Source organism: Macaca thibetana, chromosome 6 (assembly GCF_024542745.1).
Source record: "Macaca thibetana thibetana isolate TM-01 chromosome 6, ASM2454274v1, whole genome shotgun sequence".
Classification (NCBI taxonomy): Eukaryota; Metazoa; Chordata; class Mammalia; order Primates; family Cercopithecidae; genus Macaca; species Macaca thibetana.
The window spans coordinates 34,351,879-34,372,990 of NC_065583.1; the positions used below are offsets into that span (position 1 = coordinate 34,351,879).

General features: G+C 39.2%; 1 protein-coding gene across 2 annotated transcripts in view; it reads right to left on the bottom strand.

The window, feature by feature from the left end:
- Positions 1-21,112, bottom strand: part of STK32A (serine/threonine kinase 32A) — a 152,449-nt gene that overhangs the window by 87,297 nt on the left and 44,040 nt on the right. The gene's annotated exons all lie outside the window — the stretch shown is intronic.

Below are 21,112 nucleotides of genomic sequence, written 5' to 3' on the forward strand. Positions count from 1 at the left end.
GGGGAAATTTTCCCTTGGCCCTTATGCTGGAAGAAGTGTCACTCAGTTGTTTGTTTAAAGTCACCATTTATCAATCACCTACTATGTGAGGTGCTTGAAATACACATTCTTATCACTGTCGTTCAAAGTAGTACTGACATGAGTATTCCTGTTATTCTTAATTACGGGTGAGGAAACCAAGCACAATACCAAACATAACTGGCCAAATTCACTCAGTTACCCAGTGGTGGAACAGAGATTCAAACTTAGATTTGTCTGACCCCAGGACCTGCAAAGAAACTGAAGTGCATATGATTATATGAGGGTATGTTTGTGAGTGTACAAACAAATGACATTGGTATAATGGCAAAAAGGGCAATTAACCAGAAGCCAAAGTCCTTAGCCCTAACACTAACACACATTCATTCACATGCTCATTTAACAGATATTTACGGAGCACTTACTCTGTGCTAGGCACTGTTGTAGAAGATGGGGAATGAGGCAATGATCAAAAACATACAAACATACCTGCCTCGCACAGGTTGTATTTTTCTGGGGTATGAAAGACAATAAACAAAATAAATCCTGTTCCTTACATATTTTTATGGGAGTCTTACAGATGTGTATAGGGATGGTATAGTGTAGGAGGAAGAGCAGAGGCTTTGAAGTCAGGATTCTTGAGTTTGAGTCCTTGCTCTGCTACTTCCTGGCTGTGTGACTCTGAGAAAATATTTTAGCTCCTTTGAGCCTCAGTTTCTTCAGGGATACAATGAGAATAATAATCTCTATCAACCAGGTTGTTATAATGAATAAATGAGATAATATATGTAAACCCCCCCAAAAAAAGAACACTACTAATAGAGAAGTTAGTATTGTTGATGCTGTGGCCCTGAAGGCTACCTTGAGTTCTTATGGTTTATAATCCCATGAAAAAATGCTAGCACTCTGAGTCACATGTGTGGAGGCTGCTTCCAGGCAAGCCACTGAGAAGAGAGAAATAGCTCAGACAAGGCTGAGCTATATGAACTATGCAAAATGTATCAGGCCCAGAGAGACAGGAGGATGGGACTTCAGTCATATCCCCACACTGATGCCTGGGATTTTGTTTCTGACTAGCTGCCTGGTTCATTATCATCATGATCCTGGAATCTGTGATACAAAGAATAGCATGTAGCCTATCAATAGCTTATGCTACTTTCATGTAACTCTTTGGTGAACAACTTAGAAACTGCCTCTTCTTTTTTCCTTAGAAACCCACTTGTCGCTGCTGCTAATTGGAGTATACTCAGGGCAACTGGAAGCGATGATCCTGGGTAACAATTTTCAAGCTTTGAGCCCCAGTAAATGCTATACTTAATCATATTTTCTGAATCTTGTTGCTTCATGTTGACATTTTATCACCCCAGATGGGATCCAAAGTGGAGCTTCAGTGATCCCTCAAGTTCGTGACAATTGGAATCGTGGTACTGTCAGAGGTGTGTGAACCACAACAACTCTATCTTAAATAGAAGCTGGGTAAAATGAGGCTGAACCCTACTGGGCTGCATTTCCAGACGGTTAAGGCATTCTAAGTCACGGGATGAGATAGGAGGTCAGCATAAGATACGGGTCATAAAGACCTTCCTGATAAAATGCCAGCTCGATTCATATTGAATACTTACCATACCTCTTCATGCAAATATTTAGAAAACTGGTAGAGAATAACTCAGAATTATTCCAACTTACAATGGCCAAAAATGTGGTACCTTTTAAAATACCTAAATTAGTTTATTTGCACACACAATTAGAAAAAGCTAGTTTTAGAACCAAACTGAGTGAGAGACTTACTTCTAATAGTACCTACAAGTTTCTAAAAGAAATCCTAAAAGAAAAAATTGCCTCCTTTTCAAGAGGTCAACAAAAGTATATTTGAAACTATTTCTAAATTTAAAAAGATTTTGGAGGTTTTCTCTTTCACCTCTAACTGCTCCATCTCCTTCTACTCCTATGATCTAAACTCATCCCTTTTCTGCTCATTCCCTCAGCTCCCATCCATCTCTTAGGAAGAGAATTTTTAAACAGAGAGAACAAATGGAACAACTACAGAACAAGAATGAAACTACAGAGATTTTAAAAATACAGATCCAACAAACTTTTGTCTACACCAGGTCTAATGAATGACACTGATGATTTCTTGACCCAGTATCAGACAATATCTTTTTTTTTTGAGACAGAGTCTCACTCTGTCACCAGGATGGAGTGCAGTGGTGCGATCTCAACTCACTACAGCCTCCGCCTCCTGGGTTCAAGCGATTCTTCTGCCTGAGCCTCCTGAGTAGCTGAGATTACAGGCATGTGCCACACATTCTGCTACTTTTTTGTACTTTTTAGTAGAGATGGGATTTCACCATGTTGACCAGGCTGGTCTCAAACTCCTGACCTCAAATGATTCACCCACTTTGGCCTCCCAAAGTGTTGGGATTTTAAGCCTGAGTCACCATGCCCGGCCCAGACAATATCCTTCAAATGCCCTGCTGGACTTCACAGTCCCTTGGAGATACAAATCTTATGTTGAAATATTAACATGCAGGAAATTAGCTAAACAGCATTCCAGCTGTGATCAGATCTGAAATGAGTTGAAATCATTTATATGCTCAAACTGCCTGCTTGGATCTCCCGAAGGATTTACAAAAAAAGCACTTCATTCTGTGGTCTAGCAGCTAAGATTCTGCTTTCATGACTGCAACCCAGGTTTGATTCCCAGTCAGGAAAGCACTCCTATTTGTTTAAATTATTTGTATAACTCTTGACCTTCTGAGGTACCCATTTGTTGTTGATCTTTTTCCCTTCCAGAGACAGTTTTTGATTTCCTGTCTCTATCTGTGGGGCATATAGGGCTTTGGGGCCTCCATGAGTAGGTGCTCAACTGAGAAGCTGAGATCCTTGAAAATATGGCTGGACAGAAATACGGGTTGTATTACATTTGCAGCAAGCAAGACATTTGTTTCTTTGAGATGTCTTTGGTTCTGGATCTTGTGAGGACTACTTTGCACCTCTTTGGAAATGCCTAGTTGGTCCTTGGTTTAGACATAACCTTGGTTAAGGTGTATTGGTTTTGCTAAGTCATTGAAAAGGTACCTTTGTTTTAAAAGAAAGAAGTTGAATGAAATATTTATAAAAGATAGACCCTCAGATAAAATAGGCTTGCTTCTTTCCCAGAACTATCCATGCTGAATCCAGGCATAGAGAAGGCTTTCTTTGCCCTGTTCATTAAAGAGCTTCCCAATGATGTCAGTCATCTAACCAAGAAACAAACTAAGTTGAAAAGCCCACCTATTTAACTAAGTTGGTCTGTTTCAGTAGGCAGGCAGACATGGGGAAGGCAGGAGATCACCCCCAACCTCTACCAGGAATGTCAGACAACCATTAGGTGATGGTCAGGTGGTTGTTAAACTGTATCTCTAAAATAATATTTGGTTGCAGCTGGTGCCAGGAAAAGGCAATCTCCCAGTAGACAGAAAAAACCTGAAACTGATGATCAGTAGCTTCCCGATAAGATCTCAGGAGTTGGGCAAGTAGGCTCAAGCAAGCACATTAACAGGCAAAAATGGTAGAGTTTAACTGGTGTATGACCTTCCTCTAGGAACAGTCAACTGGTAAGGGAAAAAAAAAAATGCCTCAAGTAAGCATGCACATAACTTCAGTAAACACACTGCACATGCAGCCTCTCCCAAGCTGGCAGGCTACTGCACATGCGCACAGCCCACCGCAAGGGAAGAATCAGGGGAGAAGCAACAACCTCCCAGAAACCTGCAAACATATAAAACTCCAAGTCAAAGGTCAAACCGTGTGCTTGACTCTCTCAAGCTGCCCGTCTGGTCCTCTTCCAAGTGTACTTTACTTCCTTTAATTCCTGCTCTAAAACTTTTAAAATAAACTTTCACTTTTGCTCTAAAAATTGCCTTTGTCTCTCATTCTGCCTTATGCCCCTCAGTTGAATTTTTTATTCTGAGTAGGCAAGAGTTGAAGTTACTGCAGACAGATACAGATTCTCTGCCTCTAACAGGTCTCCAAAATACACCTTTCTGGCATTTAGCTGGCTGTATTGAAATTTACATTTATAAAGGAAATCTCCATTTGTAAGGGTGTCTGCCTCTGTGCACCTGGAGGAGAGGGAGAGCTGAGTCATGAGAAATTTGACATTGGTTTAAATTTATACAAGTCTTATCCTTATTTAAGGTGCTTTCCTTGGTCATCTTGTCTTAACTGGACCTTTACCTATATGCACCTGCTCCCTTGGTTTGAGCTCAGCTCTGGGTTTTTGAAATGTATTTTTTTTTTTTTACTTTGTTTCATCTAAGAGTCATCCCTTTAGAAGTACAAATTTAAGGTTGCCTAGCTAACAATTGTTTAGGGCTTGACAGTCTAAAGGTGGGAGAGAAACTATTGAAAACTGGCAAATGAAGAAACTTATAAAGCTATAAAATCTGCTTCTGTGTGTCTGCATGTTTATATGTGTCATGTGTATGTAAAATTTACTACAAAAATATATGAAAGAGCTCTAATTAATTGGCCGAAAGAAAAAGGAAACACTTAAATATTTTATCAGAAAAATAGAAAGTAACTCAGATCCCTTTTAGTTCACATAACTTGGGTGAATCTTTGGTAGATAAGACCAGTGAATACTGTTGGTTTAATGAAAGCCGCCGTGCCTTCTGATCAGCAAAATATCTCTGTTTTAACTTTCGGGTTCTTGCTTAGGTGGCAACTGCCTGACATTTGCAGGCTATGAAAATGATTAACAAAGAAATAACTTGATGATGGCTACCTTTGTTTAATGAACTATTCAAGCATAATTGTTAAGAATGAATAAATTAAATTAAATGAATGTAAACGGGTCAGAAGTGTATAAATGAAATTTTCAGTTTCGAGAATCTTTTTCAGTAACTAAATTGTAAAGTCATGTTAAATTAAGTATTAGGTAATCATAAAATGTCTGAGTTATATGGTGTAGAAAAGCTAAATATATTTAGATCTTTTAACAAACAAAATAATTGAGGAAACAACTTTCTAAAAATTATGAAATGGTTTTCATCTACAAATACTGGCATAAAACAGCTCAAAATTACTTACTTCCTCAGAGTTCACTGTAAATTAGCATTACTAAGAGTTAAAATTGTAATTGTCATATGTAATTTAAATGACTAGATATGGCCGGACGTGGTGGCTCACGCCTGTAATCCCAGCACTTTGGGAGGCCGAGGCAGGTGGATCATGTGGTCAGGAGATGGAGACCATCCTGCCTAACATGGTGAAACCCCATCTCTCCTAAAAATACAAAAAAATTAGCCAGGCCTGGTGGCAGGCGCCTGTAGTCCCAGCTACTTGGGAGGCTGAGGCAAGAGAATTGCTTGAACCCAGGAGGTAGAGGTTGCAGTGAGCCAAGATCACGCCATTGCACTCCAGCCTGGGCGACAGAGTAAGACTCCATCTCAAAAAAAAAAAAAGAAAAGAAAAGAAAAGAAAAAAAATGACTAGATGTAAGAGAGACAATTCTATACACAGAGTATATAAAGAAATTAAGATGTGCTTTTGGTAAAGGGAGTTGAAAAGACAGTAATTATTCATTTGCAATAAAGAGAGCATTGTGTGGTCAAAATGATAAGGGAGAAAGGAAAGTAGATTTTGTCCTAAGATAGAATGCCAATCTGAAAAAGAAGAATACCAGCCTGGCCAATATGGTGAAACCCCGTCTGTACTAAAAATACAAAAATTAGCCCAGCATGGCGGCACGTACCTGTAGTCTCAGCTACTTGGGAGGCTGAGGCAGAAGAATTGCTTGAACCCAGGAGGCGGAGGTTGCAGTGAGCCAAGATCATGCCACTATAATCCAGGCTGGGCAGAGAGAGACTCTGTCTCAAAACAAAAGAAGTATAGGACAAAACTGACGGTTTAAGCAAGTTGTAGGTTTATGGAAGATTAATCTTGTGAAAGGAATTTCGTGTGTGATCAAGTTGGCTAAAATTAGAAGAGAATTGTTTATAAGTTTTTCTAAAAAGTGAACATTAATCTCAAAAGGTCACCGATGCAAGGCCAGAGTCTGGGCCCCTCTTTTGGAACCACAGGGTTTTCTCGAAACGTTGATCTTCTCTTTAATAGAAAATTGTAATAGTTTATAAAAGATTTATGAAAATCTTCTGCGGTGAAAGCTCACTGAGATTGTATGGATTTGTTTATAATGTTTAATTAAAATAAACTTTAGTATTGACAACACATATAAAAGTAAAATTTGGTATTCTCCTTTGAACAAGAATTTGATATAGTATTAATAAGAGACAGTAAAAGATTTGTTTGCCTTTTGATTAAACTTCAAAAAGAAAAAAGAAAAACAGGAAAAAAGTAACCTCTCAGGGATATCTAGTCTTGAGAGGCTTTTAAAAGTACAATCTGAGATTCCTTATGAAAAGGAGGGAAGAGTTTGCCTCATGCTGTCCCTATTAGGTCTCTTGATTGGGAACTGAGTCTCCTTTCTACCAAAGAGTAAAAGTTTTTGCTTTTGAAATCTTGGAATTATCGCTTTGGCTAAATAAACGACTATTATTACACAGTGACCTGCAAGAATATTTTGCGTAAGTTTTTAAAATATTTGATATTTGACAAACTTTCCAAAATCATATTTCAAATTAAAATTTAGTCTTTGTTTTCTTTTTTCCTCAAACTAACTTTTCAGATGTGAGGGCCCCTAGAAGTTCCAGAGAGGCAGATCAGGCTTATTTGATATGTTTAAATCATACAGAAAGCATTGTCAAATAAGAAATGATGTTTAACTTTCTTTGAATATATTTGTATAAATGTATTAATATTATTAATATCTGTTCCAAAATTGAATGAGATTCCAAAAGTTCCAATATGTTTTGGTATATATGATCATTAATAATTATGATTGTTATGTCAAGTTGTTGTATGCTGCAGGCATAACCAAATTTCCTTGTCAATTTTGTCTTTAACCAAGGCTGCTTTAAGTCTTTTGTCATCCACAGACAATTATTATTTTACTTAGATTCTTCATAAAAAGTGGTTTATAATAAGCTACAGTTCAAAATTTGCTTATCCTTCAAGGAATTTCATGGAAAGGACTTTGAGAAGTACTTTTGAATACAAGTTTCTGAAGGCTTTGGAAATCATATCATTGGACTATGTAAAAACTTTCAGAATTCTAATAAAAAAGTTTATCAGTTCATGAAGATTGTTAACCCAATATCAAACAGAACAGGGTATATAAAGAAATTAAGATAAAACAGAACCCAATATCAAATGGAACTGAACTGATAGAGAACTAAATTTTTCTTTTTTTTTTTTTTTGAGACGAAGTTTTGCTCCTGTTGCCCAGGCTGGAGTGCAATGATGTGATCTCAGCTCAACGCAACCTCCACCTCCCAGGTTCAAGCAATTCTTCTGCCTCAGCCTCCCAAGTAGCTGAGATTACAGGCATGTGCCACTACGTCCAACTAATTTTGTATTTTTAGTAGAGATGGGGTTTTTTCATGTTGGTCAGGCTGGTCTTGAACTCCTGACCTCAGGTGATCCACCTGCCTTTGCCTCCCAAAATGCTGTGATTATAGGCATGAGCCACTGCACCTGGCCGGAACTGAAGTTTTTTTCATGACTTTTTTTTGTTTGAAACATTGCTGATTCTTTTTGTTTTGTTTTCCAAAGTCAAGAATTTTTTTTGAGCTATTTAGAGCTTACAACAATTAAGTCAAGTATACTTTTATGAGCAAAATTGAAACATCTTATTCTCTACCTGATTCCTCCAGAATTTGGAAACTATTTGTGAATACTCTTTATTTATGGCAATATTGTTATTTGTGTAAGTTCAGTAAGAACCTGTTTTCTTCTGTAACAATACACAGTTGGAGACACTGGTCATTTTACCAAGGCTTTGGGTGAAATGACATACTTTCAGATATGACCAAACTGCTTTGCTGAATTGAAGTTGACTTTATAGAGTCAAATCAAAAGTCCTTTGGGAAAACTGACCTGATACCTTGTCTACATGGTACCCTCACAAGTTTTTTGATCTTGCAGTAAGTAAAGAATGTCACCATTTGACAGGCCCAGAAACCTCAAGATATTTTGGAACCTCAAGAAGAGAGAAATTCACCCAATTTATGTAGAAGCTACAGGCAGTTTGATGGTGAATTACTGGCTTGAATATCTAGTTTAGACAGTCTTTTAGAAGTCTAATCTGAGATTCCTTATGAAAAAGTTCCAGCAAAGCCAACTTAAAAATGCATACATGGCCATTCATTATTTTTGTTGCACTTAATGCAAATAATTAAGTCAAATATAATACTAAAGCTTATTTTGTGAGTATGTTGGTCCTGATAAAATTTATCTTGGGTAGAAATGGTAAACTGAAGACAGAGAAATTATGGTTCAGAAGAAAATTATAGCACACCTGTTTTTAAATTCAGCCCTGAGATTGTTTTTTAGTTTTTATTATTTTCCTACAATTTGATCTAAATCTTGAATTATTTCCTGCTACAACAAGTCTCTAAGAAAGGACTGGATTTTAATTTTCTTCATGTTGTTTTCAGTTGACTTTCCAATGGAATAGATTTTTTTTCATTCAGGCATAGAAATTCTTTTTTAAAATTATAATCCTTATGTGTATTATATTTCTACTATGTATAGCTCACTGTTTTACTTATTCCGAGAAAACTAACTGCATGGTATTCTGAAGACTAGAGATGATTCCATAAGCAACAGTAGCTACATAAATTAGTGACTTGGCTGAGGTCTCATTTGTGGCACCCTGTGATGCCATCCCAATTTCGCTTCTAATGCTGTTAAAATCCCCACTAAGACTCAACTTCTCCCCTTCCCCCAAATGTGGGACAGGACCATCTGGGAATAAGACTTCCTAGCAATGCAGGACTAAGTTCCTGAACATAAAAGGAGCCAAAACTGCTTAAGTTCATCCACAATGCTTTCTTTGCAAAATCTTGATGAAAAGGGGGGAAATGAGAAAACAAAAATAGCTCAGAGCAGTCTGAGCTATATGAGATATGCACAATTTATTAGGTTTAGAGAAACATGAGTATGGGATGTCAGTCGCACCCTCAAACCCACGCTCGAGGACAATATTTTAAAGCCATTTTGTTCCTGACTAGCTGCCGCACCCATTATCTTTGTGTTCCTGTAATTTGTGATACAAAGAATAATGTATAGTCCATCAATAGCTTAGGTTATTTTAATGTAAATTTTTGGTGAACAATTTAGGAACTGCCTCATCTCTTTTTCTTAAAACCCCACTTATAACTGCTGCTAATTGGAGTGTATATTCTGGGCAAAGTGAATCTGTGCTCCCAGGTAGCCATCCTTAAGCTCTGGGCTCCAGCAAACTCGATACTTAATCATATTTTCAGAATCTCATTATTTAAAGTTGATACCATTTATTGGGCTATGTTCAGAATCGGAAAGGACTCTTGTCACACTCTCAGTACAGGTAATCCTTTCCAGTTAAAACAGATGATCTGGTGTCCTAATTTCCTGAAACCACATATGGACCTTTTCTATCCACAGGGACAAGGGACATGAGTAAAGAGATAGAGGCCCTGAGGAGTTGTGTGCAGCTACAGGTTTAATCTCAATTAACAAAAGCCACCTGGGGAACCAACTATGCTGGGAAAGACTGGGGCCTATTTGTTTTCAGGCCGTGGGTTGCCAGGGCTTTGTGAAGAGCCCTCAGAGACAGACTCACAAGAAGATTTTATTTACTTTTCCTGGATGCCAGCCCTGTCTGGCAGCATTCACTTGATAACATGGCCTACATTTGAAGACTGTTTCTGAGTGGAACCAGGTCCCTGGAGGCAAGTCAGGTTGAATTTTATTTCCAAATGTTCTTTCTTCTTTAACATCCCTGCCCCCAGACTACTTAACTTCTTTCTCTGAAACCCCATAACATACATACCCACACACTACACACACAGTTCTTCATACTTACTCTCTTTATATACTTCTCACAGTTTATATATTCATGTGTCATTTGATTAATATCAGGGCTCTGTCTATTTCTGCTCACCAAGATATCCCCATAGCATGGGTTTCTAATACAGTTAAGATTGCCAGATTTAACCAATAAAAGTACAACATGAGTAATTATACTTCAAATTCAGATAAATAATATTTTTAGTAGAAATATATCTCGTGATACTGAGGCCATATACTAAAAATTATTGGTTGTTTATCTGAAATTCAAATATAACAGTATAACAGTGCATCTTGTATTTTACCTGACAATCAAATTATAACTTGTTTTTGATGCTCAGTAAATATATATGTGAATGAAGGAATGATTGCGGCTAACGCATGATCAAAAACAGAAAATCATATGCAGACATTTTACTGGAAAGAATACTCCAACATGTCAGAAGTGATTGTTACAAGGTGATAAGAATTATCAAAGAATTTTCATTTTTCTAGGTAATTTTCTGTTTTTCAAGTTGACTGCAATGAGTGGAAGAGTTTTCAAATATCACATATATATATATACACACACACATATATATGTGATATGTATATACATATATGATTTTGAAAACATATACGTTTGTATATAGGTATAAATGTATACATATATATGCATATATATGCATATACGTATATATGCATATATGTATACATTTATACCTATACACACACACACACAAACTTCTTAACATTAACTCGCTTAAAAAAGGAAGAATTTGTTTTCTCTCAGCCTGAAAAACTAGAATTTTATAACTAAATCTCCAGAAGCTAGGGGCATTTTAGGGTGAATGAGATTATTGAAAGTATTATTGAGAGGCCTACACAGCATATCAGTAAAATAGAGTACACAAAGAAGACAGAAATTTTAAAAGTATTGCTGTTACTTTATAAATAATACAATGCTTCTTAAGCTTTTGATGCTTTCAGGAGGTAAAGATAAATCTAAAAGTTAATCTCAGGACATAAAATCTTGATTAAATTGCACACAATATATTGGTGAGTCTTGACGTTTGTTTAATTTGCAGAATTAGGATAGAAAACAAAACAAAACAAACAACATATGATCTTATAGAGAATGAGTTGAAGATAACCCCCTTGACCCTGCACATACAGCTTTCCATGATGTCCTGGGGCCAAGCACCATTCAGATTTTTTGTTTAGATGTCCACAATGAACCATCAGAGATGGGCAAGTTCAGAATGTCATAACTTCATGAAGTAAGGAAGGAAAAGAACGAATATTTGTAAGACAAAATGTTACTATGTGCTGGGTACTGGCCATAGCACTTTGTTCATTTCATTTATAAATCTAAGGTTACACACAATCAAAGCTATCATATAACCATGTGACTTAGAAATGATGAACTAAATTACTCACTGATATGGTTTGCATCTGTATCCCCACCCAAATCTCATATTGCATTGTAATCCCCAATGCTGGAGGTGGGGCCTGGAGGGAGGTGATTGGATCGTGGGGGTGGATCCTCATGAATGGTTTCACACCATCCTCTTGGTGCTATTCTCATGATAGAGGTCTTAAGAGAGCTGGTCATTTAAGTGTGTAGTAACTCTCTCTTCCTCTCTCTTGCTCCCACCATGTGAGATGCCTTGCTCCCCTTTTTGCCTTCCACAATGATTGGAAGCTTCCTGAGTCCTCCCCAAAGCAGAAGCCACTATGCTTCCTGTACAGCCTATAGAACCATGAACTATGTAAACTTCTTTTCTTTAAAATTACCCAGTCTCAGGTATTTCTTTATAGCAATGTGAGAACTGACTAATACACTCACAATCACACCTTCAGAAGCACTGCAAGATGCTTTATAGCTGTGGAAAGAAACTTACACTGAATATATTGTGCTTACTGAAACGGAAAGCATTTATTAGGAAGAATGATACAGATTTGTGAAGATTTTTATCTCATGGTTTGGAAGACAAAGGGGGTTGCTGTTGTACTTTAAGAGTTCCTCCTCCCAGTTAGTTTCTAGTCTTGAATGTAGTACCAGAATTATTGGGGGGAGGTAAGTCTCTTCTCTCTCTTCTATTGTTGTTAATGATATGCCCAGTGTTCCACTGTGAGGTTCAATGTGAGAAGTGAGACAGAAAGAATAGGTTATATGACATGTTACCACCAGGTCAGTATGCATGGAGAACAGAATGTTGTCTGGAATGACACCAAGTTAGCAAACAGCAAAATCTATCATCTTTGGCCAGCTTAAAGCCTCACAATACCCATTTTCTTAAAAAAAGGAACAGAATGAAATCAACTTTGCCCACACAGTGATGAAAGACAAATATGAGAAAGTAAAATGCTGAGGCCTTATATTGGGTCCCCGGGCTAAAAAAAAAAAAAAAAAAAAAAATTAGTTGGTTAAACTTTTGAAGAAGAAAAATGTGACTTTGAACAAAGGGAGATTGTGAAGTGACCATACCTTGTCATTCTCAGGACGCAGAGAGACGACAAGAAAGGCAATTTGATGATTGCTAAGGGTGGGGAAGAAAGAGCTGCATCCATTTTAGCTTTTTACATGGCAGCATTTTGAATAGGCCACTCTAACATACTGATTACATACACTGAGCTTGAGCTGAAATTAGACTCTACCCTGTCTGAATAGTGCATAAACTGTAATAGACCTATTTCCAAGTCACATAAAACCATCTTCTTTTCAACTGTGGCATAGAGGCTTTGAGCAAATTGTATTTTAAGTGAACTGTAATAATTAAAGATGGATGGAGGCAGGTTTTATGCACTGATTTCTCCAGAAGGATGTCCCTAAACACAGAGTAAAACCTCAATTATTTTTCCATTAGCGTTCTCTGAATAAAGACTGTTTTTTTTCTTTGCTGGTAAGTCAGAACTGCTTGGTATGCATATTTAAATAACAGTCATCCTGAATTAGCTTTAAGAACTACCTCTTAACATAATGGATGCATTAAAATGTAAAATAAAATTAAGGTGACACAAAAAGACCTTGACACACAAGAAAAGAATAGGAGGTAATAGATACTGCAAGCTTCTCCGCCATTTTCTGTGCCTTGGATTAGGGAAATAGCTTTGAGCGCAATCACAGTCACTTAATGTCTAGTCACTGATACAAGTCAGCTTCATCTCTGCCAAAAGTTACTTGTTGACAAAGGAAGAACCTATGCTTGTCTAACTGACAGGTGTATATGTGGCTACCTAAGAAATAACGCTACAAAGCAATCAGTTTTATTGCTAGTTAGTTTAAGGGAGAAAGTGCTTTGTATAAATTCTAAATATCAACCTCAAGTCTGCCAATGAGGCCATGCTTTGTAATGAAAGTTCCTCCTGTGCAGTTTACGGGGGGGGGGGGGGGGGGGGGAAGTATCTAATAACTAATAAGACATCTGAACTCATTCCCAGTCAGCACATTTAATTACAACAATGCTTATATATAAATATATATATATATATATATATATAGACCTCAAGGACAAGGGGAGCTGTGACAACTGAACCAAGAAGTATTTATTAGTGACAATAAAAGAAAAATGTTCTTTCACTATAAAGCCAAAGAAACTAAGGAGAACAAAAGACCCTGAGGAAGATCCTAATGAGAATTTTATGAATGCATGCTTCGAAATCAAGATGCATTTATGTAACAGTAGGGATGAAGATGAAAGTGAGACAGGAATAATAAAGGGTGGTAGCAAGAGAATAGAAAATTCCAGGCAGCAGTTTCACATGACTAGCAAAAGGAAAATGTTGAAATAGCTGTATAAACTAGGGACTGATAAGAACCTGAAAAACCAGGGTGTAGGCCAAGCTGGCTAAGACCAACTAAATCCAATGTCGTACTTGACTATTTTTCTGTAAGTTATTGCGGTAAAGGTGGTTTTGGTTACATGAGTAAGTTCTTTAGTGGTGATTTGTCAGATTTTGTTGCACTCATCATCTGAGCAGTATACACTGCACCATATTTGTAGTCTTTTATCCCTCTACCCCCTGCCCCACTCTTCCCCCTAAATCCCCAAAGTCCATTGTATCATTCTCATTCCTTTGTGTCCTCATAGTTTAGCTCCCACATATCAGTGAGAACATATGATATTTGGTTTTTGCCTTCCTGAATTACTTCACTTAGAATAATAGTCTCCAATCTCATCCAGGTCACTGCAAATGCTGTTAATTCATTCCTTTTTATGGCTGCATAGTATTTCATCATATATACATATACCACAGGTTCTTTATCCACTCGTTGACTGATGGGCATTTGGGTTGCAACTGTGAATTGTGCATGTAAACATGCATGTGCAAGTATCTTTCTTGAATAATGGCTTCTTTTCCTCTGAGTAGATACCCAGTAGTGGGATTGCTGGATCAAATGATAGTTCTACTTTTAGTTCTTTAAGGAATCTCCACACTGTTTTCAACAGTGGCTGTACTAGTTTACATTCCCACCAGCAGTGTAGAAGTGTTCCCTGTTCACTGCTTCCATGCCAACATCTGCTGTTTTTTTATTTTTTTATTATAACCATTCTTACAGGAGTAAGGTGTAATCACATTGTGGTTTTGATTTGCATTTCCCTGATCATTCGTGATGTTGGGCATGTTTTCCTATGTTTGTTGGCCATTTGTATATCTTCTTTTGAGAACTGTCTATTCATGTCCTTAGCCCACTTTTCGATGGGATGATTTGTTTTTTTTCTTACTGATTTACTTGAGTTCATTGTAGATTCTGGATATTAGTCCTTTGTCAGAAGTATAGATGGTGAAGATTTTCTTCTACTCTGTGGGCTGTCTGTTTACTCTGCTGACTTCCTTTTGCCATGCAAAAGCTCTTTAGTTTAATTAGGTCCCAGCAATTTATCTTTGTTTTTATTGCATTTGCTTTGGGGTTCTTAGTCATGAAACCCTTGCTTAAGCCAATGTCTAGAAGGGTTTTTCCAAGTTACCTTCTAGAATTTTTATAGTTTCAGGTCTTAGGTTTAAGTCCTTAATCCATCTTGAGTTGATTTTTATATAAGGTGAGAGATGATGATCCAGTTTCATTCTCCTACTTGTGGCTATTCAATTATCCCAGCACCATTTGTTGAAAAGGGTGTCCTTTTCCTACTTTATGTTTTCATTTGCTTTATCAAAGATCAGTTGGCTATAAGTATTTGGGTTTACTTCTGAGTTCTCTATTCGGTTCCATTGGTCTATGTGCCTATTTTTGTACCAGTACCATGCTGTTTTGGTGACTATGGGCTTATAGTATAGTTTGAAATCAGGTAGTGTGATTCCTCTAGATTTGATCTTTTTGCTTAGTCTCTTTGGCTATGCAGGTTCTTTTTTGGTTCCATATGAATTTTATAATTGTTTTTTCCAATTCTGTGAAGAATGATGGTATTTTGATGGAAATTGCATTGAATTTATAGATTGCTTTTGGCAGTATGATCATTTTCACAATATTGATCTTAATCATCCATGAGCATGGGATGTGTTTCCATGTGTTTGTATCATCTATTATTTCTTTCAGCAGTGTTTTGTAGTTTCCCTCGTAGAGGTCTTTCTACTCCTTGGTTGGGTATATTCCTAAGTGTTTTGTTTTGTTTTGTTTTTGCTATTGTAAAAGTGATTGAGTTCTTGATTTGATTCTCCACTTGGTTGGTGTATAGAAGAGCTACCTATTTGTGTACATTAATCTTGTATCCAGAAACTTTGCTGACTTCTTTTATCAGTTCTAGGAGCTTTCTAGAGGAGTCCTTAGGGTTTTCAAGGTAAACGATCATATCGCCAACAAGCAGTGACAATTTGGCTTCCTCTTTACTGATTTAGATGCCCTTTATTTCTTTCTGTTGTCTGATTGCTCTGGCTAGGACTTCCAGTACTACATTGAAGAGTAGTAGTGAGAGTGGGCATACTTGTCTCATTCCACTTCTCAGAGGGAATGCTTTCAATTTTTCCCCATTCAGTATTATGTTGGCTGTGGGTTTGTCATAGATGGCTTTTATTACATTAAGGCCTATGTCCCTTGTATGTCAATTTTGCTGAAGGTTTTAATCATAAAAGGATGCTGGATTTTCTTGAATGCTTTTTGCTGCATCTATAGAGATGATCATGTGATCATAAAATTCTGTTTATGTGGTATATCACATTTATTGACTTGTGTATGTTAAGCCATTCCTTCATCCCTGGTACAAAACCCACTTGATCATGGTGGATTATCTTTTTTATATGCTGTTGGATTCCGTTAACTAGCATTTTGTTAAGGATTTCAGCATCTATGTTCATCAGGGATATCGGTCTGTAGTTTTCTTTTCAGGTTATGTTCTTTCCTGGTTTTGGTATTAGGGTGATGCTGGCTTCATAGGATGAATTACAGAGGTTTCCTTAGTATCAAAAGAATTGGTACCAATTCTTCTTTGAATGTCTGATAGAATTCTGCTGTGAATCCATCTGGTCCTGGGCATTTTTGCTGGTAATTTTTAAACTACCATTTCAAACTAGCTGCTTGTTACTGATCTGTTCAGGGTATCTAATTCTTCCTGATTTAAGCTAGGAGAGTTGTATTTTTCTAAGAATTTATCCATATCTTCTAGGTTTTCTAGTTTATGTGCATAAAGGTGTTCATAGTAGCCTTGAATGATCTTTTGTATTTCAGTGGTGACAGTTGTAATATCTCCTGTTTCATTTCTTAGTGAGGTTATTTGAATTTTCTCTCTTGTTTTCTTGGTGAATCTTGCCAATGGTCTATCAATTTTATTTATCTTTTTAAAGAACCATCTTTTTGTTTTATTTATCTTTTGTATTTTTTTGTGTGTCAATTTCATTTAGTTCTGCTCTGATCTGGGTTATTTCCTTTCTTCTGCTGGGTTTGGGTTTGGTTTATTCTTGTTTCTTTAGTTCCTTGAGGTGTGACCTTTGAGTGTCAGTTTGTGCTCTTTCAGTCTTTTCAATGTGGGCATTTAGGGCTATAAACTTTGCTCTTAGCACTGCCTTTACTGTATCCCAGAGGTTTTGATAGGTTGTGTCATTATTGTCATTCAGTTCAAAGAATTTTAAAATTTTCATCTTGATTTTGTTTTTGACCCAATGCCATTCAGGAGCAGGTTATTTATTTCCATGTATTCGCATGGTTTTGAAGTTTCCTTTTGGAGTTGATTTCCAGTTTTATTCCATTGTGGTCTGACAGAATGCTTGATATAATTTCAATTTTCTTAAATTTATTGAGGCTCATTTTATGGCCTATCATATGGTCTCTCTTGGAGAAACTTCCATGCTCCGTTGAATAGAATGTGTATTCTGCAGTTGTTGGATGAAATGTTCTGTATATATTTGTTAAGTTCATTTGTTCCAAGGTATAGTTTAAATTCATTGTATCTTTGTTGACTTTCTGTCTTGATGACCTGTCTACTGCTGTCAGTGGATTATTGAAATCCCTTACTATTATTGTGTTGCTATCTATCTTATTTCTTAGGTCTATTAGTAATTGTTTTCTAAATTTGGGAGCTCCAGTGTCAGGTGCTTATATGTTTAGGATTGTGATATTTTCCTGTTGAACAAGGCCTTTTACCACTATATAATGTCCCTCTTTGTCTCTCTTTTAACTGCTGTTGCTTTAAAGTTTGTTTTGTCTGATGTAAGAATAGCTACCCCTCCTCGCTTTTGGCATCCATTTGCATGAAATGCCTTTCCCCACCCCTTTACTTTATGTTTATGTGAGTACGTGCATACTAGGTGAGTCTCCTGCAGCCAGCACATAGTAGGTTGGTGAGTTCTTATCCATTCTGTGATTCTGTATCTTTTAAGTGGAGCATTTAGGCCATTTACATTCAATGTTAGTATTGAAATGTGAGGTACCATTGCATTTATCATGGTCTTTGTTGCCTGTGTACTTTTTAGAGGTGACCACGTGCTAGCAGCCCTCGCTCTCGGCGCCTGCTCGACCTCCGCATCCACTCTGGTGGTGCTTGAGGAGCCCTTCAGTCAGTCACTGCACTGTGGGAGCCCCTCTCTGGGCTGGCCGAGGCCAGAGCTGGCTCCCTCTGCTTGCGGGGAGGTGTGGAGGGAGAGGCGCGGGCAAGAACTGGGGCTGTGCATGGCACTCGTGAGACAGTGTGAGTTCCGGGTGGGCACAGGTTAGTGGGCCCCACACTTGGAGCAGCCGGCTGGCGCTGCCAGCCCCGGGCAGTGAGGGGCTTAGCACCCGGGCCAGCAGCAGTGGAGGGTGTGGCAGGTTTCCCAGGACTGCTGGCCTGCAGGCGCTGCGCTCAAATTCTCATGGGGCCTCAGCCGTCTCCCCACAAGGCAGGGCTCAGGACCTGCAGCCCACCATGCCCAAGCCTCCACCCTGCCATGGGCTCCTGCATGACCTGAGTCTCCCCAACGAGCGCAGCCCTCTGCTACATGGTGCCTGGTCCCATCAACCGCCCAAGGGCTGAGGAGTGCGGGCGCATGGAGCGGGACTGGCAGGCAGCTCCGCCTGTGGCCCTGGTGCGGGATCCACTAGGTGAAGCCAGTTGGGCTCCTGAGTCTAGTGGGGACTTGGAGAACCTTTATGTCTAGCTGGAGGATTGTAAATGCACCAATCAGCACTCTTTGTCTAGTTCAAGGTTTGTAAAAGCACCAGTCAGTACTCTGTATCTAGCTAATCTAGTGGGAATTTGGAGAACTTTTCTGTCTTGCGCTCTGTGTCTAGCTAAAGGATTGTAAATGCACCAATCAGCACCCTGTCAAAACGGACCAATCAGCTCTTTATGAAATGGGCCAATCAGCTCTCTGTAAAATGGACCAATCAGCAGCATGTGGGTGGGATCCGATAAGGGAATAAAAGAAGGCTGCCTGAACCAACAGTGGCAACCTGGTTGGGTCCCCTTCCACACTGTGAAAGCTTTGTTCTTTCACTCTTCACAATCTTGCTGCTGTTCACTCTTTGAGTCTACGCCGCCTTTTTGAGCTGTAACACTCACCGCGAAGGTCTGCAGCTTCACTCCTGAGGCCAGCGAGACCACGAACCCACCTGGAAGAATGAACAACTCCAGACGCGCTGCCTTTAAGAGCTGTAACACTCACTGCGAAGGTCTGCAGCTTCACTCCTGAAGTCAGCGAGACCATTAACCCACCAAAAGGAAGACAGTGTGCCTAAGCAAAGATCTTTTTGCAATGAATTACCCAGATGTTCTTTGTGCTTCTTGTATTCGGATGTCTAGATTTCTAGCAAGGCCGGGGAAGTTTTCCTCAATTATTCCCTCAAATATATCTTCCAAGCTTTTAAAATTCTCTTCTTTCTCAGGGACACCGATTATTCTCAGGTTTGGTCATTTAACATAATCTCAGGCTTCTTGGGGGTTTTGTTTGTATTTTCTTATTCTTTTTTCTTTGTCTTTGTTCGATTGTGTTAATTTGAAGACATTGTTTTCGAGCTCTGAATTTCTTTCTTCTACTTGTCCAATTCTATTGCTGAGACGTTCCAGAGCATTTTGCATTTCTAAAAGTGTGTCTAAAGTTTCCTGAAATTTTTATTGTTTTTTCTTTAAGCTATCTATTTCCTTGAGTATTTCTCCCTTCACGTCTTGTATTTTGGATTCCCTTGCATTGAGCTTTGCCTTTCTCTGGCCCTTCCCTGATTAGTTTAATAACTAACCTCCTGAATTCTTTTTCAGGTAAATCAGGGATTTCTTCTTGGTTTGGATCCATTGCTGGTGAACTAGTGTGATTTTTTTGGGCCATCGAGTGCCTTGTTGTGTCATATTACCAGGGTTGGTTTTCTGGTTCCTTCTCACTTGGGTAGGCTCTTTCAAAGGGAAGGTCTTGTTCAGATTCTTTTGTCCCACGGGGTGTTCCTTTGATATAGTACTCTCCTCCTTTTTCTATGGATATGGTTTCCTGTGAGCTGAACTGCAGTGATCGTTGTCTCTGGTACTGGAAGTTGTGTGCACAGAGTCCTGTGATGTGAACCGTCTGTGAGTCTCTCAGCTGTGGATACCAGTGCCTATTCTGTTGGAGGTGGCAGGGAGTGCAATGGACTCTGTAAGGGTTCTTAGCTTTGGTTAATATTCTATGTTTGTGCTGGTTGTCCTCCTGCCAGGGGGTGGCGCTTTTCCAGAGAGCATCAGCTGTGGTGGTATGGGGAGAAACTGGCAGTGGGCAGGGCCCTAGAACTCCCAAGATATATGCCTTTTGTCTTCTGATACCAGAGTGAGTAGGGAAGGACCATCAGGTGGGGGCAGGGCTAGGTGTCTCTGAACTCAGACTCCCTTGGATGGGCCTTGCTATTGCTGCTGTGGGGGATGGGGCTGGGATTCCCAGGTCACTGGAGTTGTGTGCCTAGGAGGATTATGGCTGTCTCTGCGGATTGTCAGGGCCAGTCTCACTCCCACCGTGTTCCCCCCACCGCCCCTACCCCCCACCCCACCACCACACACACACACAGCTGCCAGGTTGTTTCCAAGCAGAGAAGCAATACCGGCAACCTGCCCCAGGCTACCGACCTCCCAGCTGCAAAAGAAAAGGGCTTGGTTTATCCCCTGCCTGTGGAGTCTGCACACTGGATTTGTGCCCTCCCCGGAGTCCTGGCCAGGCGCTTTCTCACCCTGTTCAAACTGTTACAAAGTTCGCTAGAGATTTGCTTCTCCCTATGGAATTTTATCCCTGTCTCCTCTCCCATTGGATCCCTGTGGTGCCAGGCAGGAACGGCATGCTTGGGGACCCAGCAATCTCCCAGGGCCTTTCTGCGGCTTCCTCTCCTGGTGTATTTCACTAGGCTCTTCAGATTGACTCAGCTCCAGGTAAAGTCAGAAACTTCTCCAGCAAACAGACCTTCAGCTTCTCCAGTGGGGGTGTGTGTTTGGGAAAGGAGGGTCTCCCTTCCCCACTTCCGCAGGTGGGGCACTCACAGTTTTGGGGGAGTCTCCTGGGTCCTGCAGGAGCAGTCTGTTTCCTTCGGAGAGTCTGTGGGTCCTCTCCATCGTGCGGGATTTGACCTAGATTTCGCCTAGAACCTCATCGTACACTCAGTAACATACTAAATCATACGCCCACCAGCACCATGACAGTTCCAGGAACATTCATATTTGGTGTAAAAATAGGTGGCACCACAGTTCCAAGAAATCTCCATCTTTTTTCAGGGATCTTCATGAATGTTTCACCCCTTGGTTAAAGAAACCCATATGGCAGCAGC